This window comes from Telopea speciosissima, chromosome 1 (genome assembly GCF_018873765.1).
Source record: "Telopea speciosissima isolate NSW1024214 ecotype Mountain lineage chromosome 1, Tspe_v1, whole genome shotgun sequence".
Classification (NCBI taxonomy): Eukaryota; Viridiplantae; Streptophyta; class Magnoliopsida; order Proteales; family Proteaceae; genus Telopea; species Telopea speciosissima.
In genome coordinates, this window is record NC_057916.1 from 81,549,211 (window position 1) to 81,556,680 (window position 7,470).

Below are 7,470 nucleotides of genomic sequence, written 5' to 3' on the forward strand. Positions count from 1 at the left end.
CATCCTTCTAGCTTCCTCGATGAGTTTCTCACCGGCTGCTAGTGATGCCGATGATAAGACCGAGATTTTCGGCTCAGCGCATCCGCTACTACATTTGCCTTGCCGGGTGGTAATGGATAGTACAATCATAATCTTTCAACAACTCCAACCACCGTTGCCTCATATTGAGCTCCTTTTGTGTAAAGAAGTATTTGAGGCTCTTGTGATCACCGTATATTTCGCTCTTCTCACCATATAAATAATGTCTCCGGATCTTGAGCGAAAACCACATGCAAGCTCCAAATCATGGGTCGGGTAATTCTTCTCTCATAGTCCTTCAATTGTCGAGAAGCATAGGCTACTACCTTCCCATCTTGCATTAGAACACAACCCAAGCCCAATTTAGATGCATCACGTAGACTACCATCCCTCCGGTACCATTAGGAATGGTAAATCTTGGAGCGGAAACCAACCTCGCTTGAGCTCTTGGAAGCTCTTTTCACGCCTATCGACCACTCGAACTTCACTCCCTTTCGGTCGGTCGTGTCATAGGAGCGGAGAGCCTTGAGAAGTTCTCAATAAATCTCCCGTAATAGCCACTAGTCCCAGGAAACTACGAATGTCCGCCACATTCTTGGGTATCGCCCCATCAACTCGACTTCACCTTGCCAGGGTCAACCTCTATACCCTTACCGAGAAACAAGGTGTCCCGAATGCACTGTTGTAGCCAAAACTCACACTTACTGAATTTGGCGTACAGCTGCTTTCTCCCTTAGGCGTTGCAATACTAGGCGAAGATGGTGCGTGCTCCTCCTCGCTCTTGGAATAGACCAAGATGTCATCAATGAAGACAATGACATGCTTGTCTAGAACATCGTGGAACACCCGGTTCATCAACTCCATAAAGGAGGCCGGGGCATTGGTCAGCCCGAAGGACATGACCAAGAACTCATAATGACCATAGCGAGATCTGAAGTTGTCTTGCGATATCACTATTTCGATCTTCAATCGATGGTACCGACCAGGAGATCAATTTTCGAGAACACCTTCGCACTCGTAGTTGATCGAATAGGTCATCGATCCTAGGCAAAGGATACCGGTTCTTGATTGTTAATTTGTTGAGCTCACGGTAGTCAATGCACAGACGCATACTACCGTCCTTCTTTTTCACAAACAACACGGTGCTCCCCAAGGAGATACACTGGGTCTAATGAAACCCTTCTTCAACAGGTCATTCAACGCTTCTTGTAGCTCCTTTAGCTCGTTGGGGCCATCCTGTAAGGTGCCTTGATATCGGGGCTGCACCGGGAATAGATCTATCATGAACTCGTCTCGCGATCCGGTGGCAACCGCGTTAGATCCTTAGGAAAGACATCCGGAAAGTCTTTCACCACGCACAACTCTTCCAAAGGCTCGCCTTTGGCTTCGAGTGTCTATCACGGATGCTAGATAACATCGACATCCTCTCGCCAACAACTTCGTACTTGGAGGCAGAGATGATAACCTTCTTGGGTCTCTCCGCCTAGTACCCATAAACACAAACTCTTCACCTTCAATTTGGTTTGAATAGAACCTTCCTCTCTGAATGCAGTTAGGCGGCTTTGTGAGTTGATAGCCAATCCATTCCCAAAATCACATCAAAGTCTTTCATATCCAGCGTACTAAGCTTGCTTGAGTCCGTGACCACCCACACATACCGGGCAAGGATCATAAACCGAGTTAAGTTCAACCTTGCTACCCGTTGGTGTCTGACTATCGTTTCGGGCCATTAGCTTTGGTTCAATGGACATCTTCTTAGCAAAACTAGGGGACACAAAAGAGTGTGATGCCCCGAATCAAATAAAGCATAAGCAGCGAGAGCAAACAAGAACGACACCGACAAGCAAATGACAACCAATCATAGAAACAAAAGCTATAATATGCACATCTTAAGAGTAGAGTGCATTACCTGTAATAACACGGGATTGGCACGGGCCTCTTCATTTGTCACAGAATACACCCGACCTTGAGATCTATGGGCCGGAGCGGGAAGAAGAGAACGCACAACTGCCTTGGCTTGGGGTGCCTTTTGTGTAGTTTGCACTGGAGGACCTATCATCCGAGGATGAGGGCAGTCTCGAACCATATGCTCGGACTCCTTGCAATTGTAACATATAAGAGTCTGGGAACCATAGTGAGGAGTTGATGTAGGCCGGGCGCTTGCACCGCATCCGACCTCCGGATGGACCGGAAAAGTAGTAGTGTAGGATCCTCTCTTTTGGAATTTTGTGGATCCCCTAGGTTCGTGAGAGGTCATGGGTCTTTTACCGGCTGAATGGCCTGTAATTCTCTCTCTGCTGGTCCTCAATCACCTTAGCGGCTGGACCGTCTCAAGATAAGTAGGGTACTTATGTAGCACCACGAAGTACTAATGCTAGGTCTAAGCCCCTTCTCAAACTTCCTAGCCTTCACATTCTCGGCCTTCATGTGTCCGGGCGAGTAAAACAGCTCCTCAAAAGCTTGCTGGTACTCAACGACCGATTTGGATCCTTGAAAGAAGCTCATAAACTCGGACTCCTTCCTATCACGGAAGTTTTGAGGGAAGAAATTTTTGAAGAAGACTTCCTTGAATTGAGCCCAAGTTGCCTCTGGGTGAGTTGCCCAAAAATGGTCTTTAGAGGAGAGCCACCACGCATCGAATCACCCCGGAGGTGGTAGGTAGCACACCGGATCTTGTCCGTGTCATTGCCTGTATCACTTCAAAGATTCTCTCAAGATCCCTTATAAATGTTGCCGGGAAAAAGGAATCATGGGCCATCTTGTAGAAGGTTGGAGGGCGATGTTTCGAAATCTTTCGATGACCTAGCCTAGCAAGCATCTACCCAAGCCGAGCCACCGCTTGGGTGGAGGAGTCACGAAGTGGGAGGTAGAGTAGGTGCTGGCACCTCTTGTGTCAAAGGAATTCCGGCAGTATCTTGAGCCGAGGAACACTAGGTACAGCGAACCCACAGGGGCAGGTGGGGGAGGATTGACTTGCACGGAGGAGGCCGGCTGCCTTTCCTAACAAAGGCTTGGAACATAGCGGTCATGTTTTGCATAAATTGGCGCTGCTCTTGTTGCGCCTCCCTATGCTCTCGTTCCATGGATTGCAACCTATTACTCAACAACGCGCGACATCCGCATTATTACTAATTGGCGGTGCTACCGGTAGAACCGTATTCAAAGCCTCACCGGCCTCTTCCTAGCGGAGAGCGGTTGGCATTTGACCGTGTATTAACCATGGTTCACACCGGTTACTGATCAACACCACGATTATAGGCACAATAGCAATATTAAGCAAACCAATCAAAATCGATTTGCAAGGTAAACACAAGTTACACGAGGGGTAAGGGAAGCAATAATGAGGGTAATAAGCATTAGAAACAAGTTGGTTAAGCAAAATAGGGTCAAAAACCCTTTCGGCCGGGTCGGATTTACTGCGGTTTCGCTAGGTTGCATCCGAGTGTAAACCGAGATTCACAGGACCAAAGTCCGGTCTCGGGAAACCTCGGATTCACGATCGGTTTCATAATTTTGCATCCGAGTGTAAAACCGCATGGCCCAAAAACAGAATTTCTAACTCGAAACTCTTTTTCAAAACCCAAATTCCTATTTCTAAACACACCCTACGCTCCGGAGAACCCAAAACCGCACTCGTTCTTGCTCCATTTCCCTTCTAGGTGGATTTTTGGCACTCCAACCCACTCTTCAACGGATCCGATCGAGTTTCAGGTATGACCTCTTCCTCTCTATCGATCTATCTCTTTCTCCCTTCGACTTCTCTTATGGAGGAACCCCAAAACCCATTTCGGGTTTACTAGGTTTGGGTTTTTTTGTTTTCTCCTAGCTAAATAGATGGATTATTGTCCATTCTCCATTCGTTTCCCATCATATGCAACCTAGTTGAGGTATTTCCCCCAATTTTGCACCTTCACCATGGGTTTGGGTTGGATTTTGGAGAAATCCCAAAACCCTAACCGAAAATTCTATTTCCTTTTTGCCCAAATCAAGTTCGGTTTTGCTAGGTAGGCTTGGTGTATATAATTTGGGGTTGTCTCAAGCCATTACTTATTTACTTCTTGCAAATTGGAACTTCAAGAATCACATCTGAAATTTCCTTTTAGAGATTCAAGCATGATTTATTACAAATTAGCTCCATATATTGCTTGAACTAGGTATTTGGTATAAACTTCATGTTCTAGGTATAATATGGCCATGTATTTATATTGTTTACTATGCCATTCAACTTCCAAACACAAATCTGAAAATTTCCTCTTTGGATCTCTTAGTATATTTCTTATCAAATCAGTCCAACTTTGTTTGAACTAATTGCTTGCATAATATAATGCTCTCCAAGCATAATGTGGCCATGTACATTTATTCTCTATGATTGCATCTACATAGTGGCCATGCATTCCCCTTTTTCCTAACTCCTTAGACCATTCACAACCAAATTTTCTAGTAAATTTCCTTGTAATTTGGTTAATCGTTGTAGGAATCGAGGTCTAGGTTCTAATTCCTTATCTCCTTTCATTGTATATCCGCTTAGACCTTAATATCCAAGCATGGACTTAATATGTTTCGTATTCTTGGTCTTCCTTGGTTGCGGGTTAGGGAAGTAAATGGCTCCTAGAACAAGGCGTGCACGGGCCGAACAAGCCTGCCGTTGCTTGGATGCACTATGGTTCCAAGACCTAGAGAAACAGGAGATGTACCAAGACCACTTTCGCTTTAAGAGTATCTTGGAGGGGAGAGATGTGGATCTGGAAGACCTCAAGGCCTACAAAGTAGGGCCGAGATTTGAAGCACTGGGTGGTCCAACCTCCTCAACCTTCCAGAGCCATTCTATCCCAAGCTCATTCGTCACTTCTACGCCAACCTCGCACACCGAGAACCTAGGCATGCGAGATTAGGATCATCTCTTATGTCAAGGAGTCACCATATCCTTCACGGGGCACGGTTGGCGGGCATCCTCAATGTAGCTATCCGGGGAGAGAAGACCTCTGCGCTCCATGGAAGAATCCCTACTCCTTTCTCGGGAGAGAGGCATACGGGAATTATACGGGAGCTTACACGTGGGGCATTCGAGAAGAAAGTGCCCGAGACTTCTTTTGCTAATTCTCCCAGGATATTGAGCCGGATTGTGCAAAGCACAACATCGTGCCTATAGCAGGTCACCGCACCATGCCTTCCATCTTCGTAGGCTATGTGGCCTATCACCTCTACAAAGGCATTCCCATCTCGCCCGCCCTACATTATCATGCGGACAATGGATCATGCGGGGCGAAATCCCAGGAAGAACTTAGATTTACCCTATGGGAGGTTGCTCACCACTATTTTCCACATTTTGGAGTTGACTTGCGTGAGGAGGATCAAGACTTAACCAAAGATCCACCTCTAGATCGTAATGCAAAGGGCGAGGATGCGAATTGCGATGGATGCATATAGTGATGGGGAGCCATTGGTCCCGAGAGGGCCACGGCCCGAGCCTCGTGCCAGGAGCCTCCTCCTCCGTCGGCCGTGCATGCGGCCTCTTCATCCGACATCGCTCCTAGTGGGTCGACATCGATAGGATTCTTGCAGCTTTGGGCGGATGAGCACCGATGGCTCAGGGGTTTGAAGGAGTGAACACTAGGCTCGATGCATCGAGGACGCATGGAGAGCTTCAGCAAAGAGATGGAGGACTTGCACTCCTACCTCCATGATGAGGGCACGAGGATGAGCCAAAGTTGATGATGAGATGGAGCAATAGACCTCCCGTCCATTCCCACCATGCTCTCTATGGACTCTTAGTTGTTTGCCTTTCCATGTAGTAATTTTTTTTTTTTCCTTTTTCTTGGTTGTAAGAAATTGAAGTTTACAGTTCACTGAATTTTTTGTAATCACTCCTTTGGCTTATGGAAATGTATTAACATGAAATTAAGGAATATATCTATAATTATATACACATGTCTTTCCTTCCACTTGTTGTGCCTATTATTTGCTATTGTCTTCGCTTTCTCCCTAAACTAGTCTTCTCCCTAGCATTCACACACATTCCAATTATGCATTGTTGGAAGCTTTTAACTTAGCAACCTATTGTGGAGAGTAAATCACAATCCGCTAGATCATCGGCGGTGCGAGCATCTCGCTCCGATACCACTTGTCACGCCCTATTCCGCACAAGGAATATAATATCATATAAAGGGTGACTAGGACGACGCGTGTCATCCTACTAAACCGCCGGATCACGACACGGTGTCCAACGCACGTCATAACCAATATTAACACAATATAATATTAGAATGCGAAAAAGGGAATATTACATTCCAAGGATCGTAGTATCGGAAGCGTATAAATCGAATAGTTACAAGATGTTCAAAGCTAGATGATAAATACAGAATTAGTTACATTTCCAATGACCATCTAATAACTATCAAAATGGTATTACAAATAAGTATTTCACCATAGGCCTTAGCCTCAAAAAGTAATCAAAAAGGGATCGAGTCCCGAATATCATCACGCCCGTAGGCACAATCATCGCAAGGACACCCATCGCCATGTTCCTCAAACACGGCCTCCGGTTCCTCCTCACCAATCTCATCGTATCCCGAGGGCTGAACTCCAAGTCCCACGAGATATCCGTCACCGCATCATAATCTAAAAAAATATGCGCACGAGGGGTTAGCTCCACCGAGTGAGGGGATGGGGATGCACAAACACGCAATTCACATAGTCCAATGATGCATGCACATGTTAAGTCCATTTTTCCACCTAACAAACAACTAAGTCAATGGCATATGCTATCGTGACAACTCGGGAGACTGTGGGTCACTTAACTTATCGCCACAATGAAACCTCAATTGTCACGTGGGACCTACGCCGATCGAAGCCTCCAAGACCACTCCGGTGGCGGACGATAACCAATACTACCATGATCGGCCTCTCCCACCTCCACGTAATCCGGTGTCGATTACCCAACACCTAAACCCCGTTGGTAAGGGTCGTAGCATAAGGGTGTGAAATCCTAGCCACAAATATACTACATGCAAGTCCTATCGCCCCGAGAGGTAATCCGGCGCATCAACTTTTCATCCGGTTTAGTGCCCGGTTATCACACGGCACACGCGCATACTGATTCAACATGACATTCAACATAATTTCTTCATAAATGTATATAGTGTTCTGGTTAACACCTGTACCACCGCACCGAGACCCATCAAGGTACAACATTACCAATCAACATTATAACAAATAGATATAAAATTATGCAATATGCGCAAACATGCTTATTAATTATAATGAGTACATGATATATAATGCAATAATAATAACAAGCCCAAACAACCAAACCCACTCACAACGTATACGCCAAGCACCAAGGTTATCGGTTGTCGCCTCGATCAAGCAATAAGCCACAAAGTGAATATATTAACCTATACAAAGAGTGAAATAAGGTTAAACGAGCGAAGGGAAAGGATCCCCAAAGGTCTC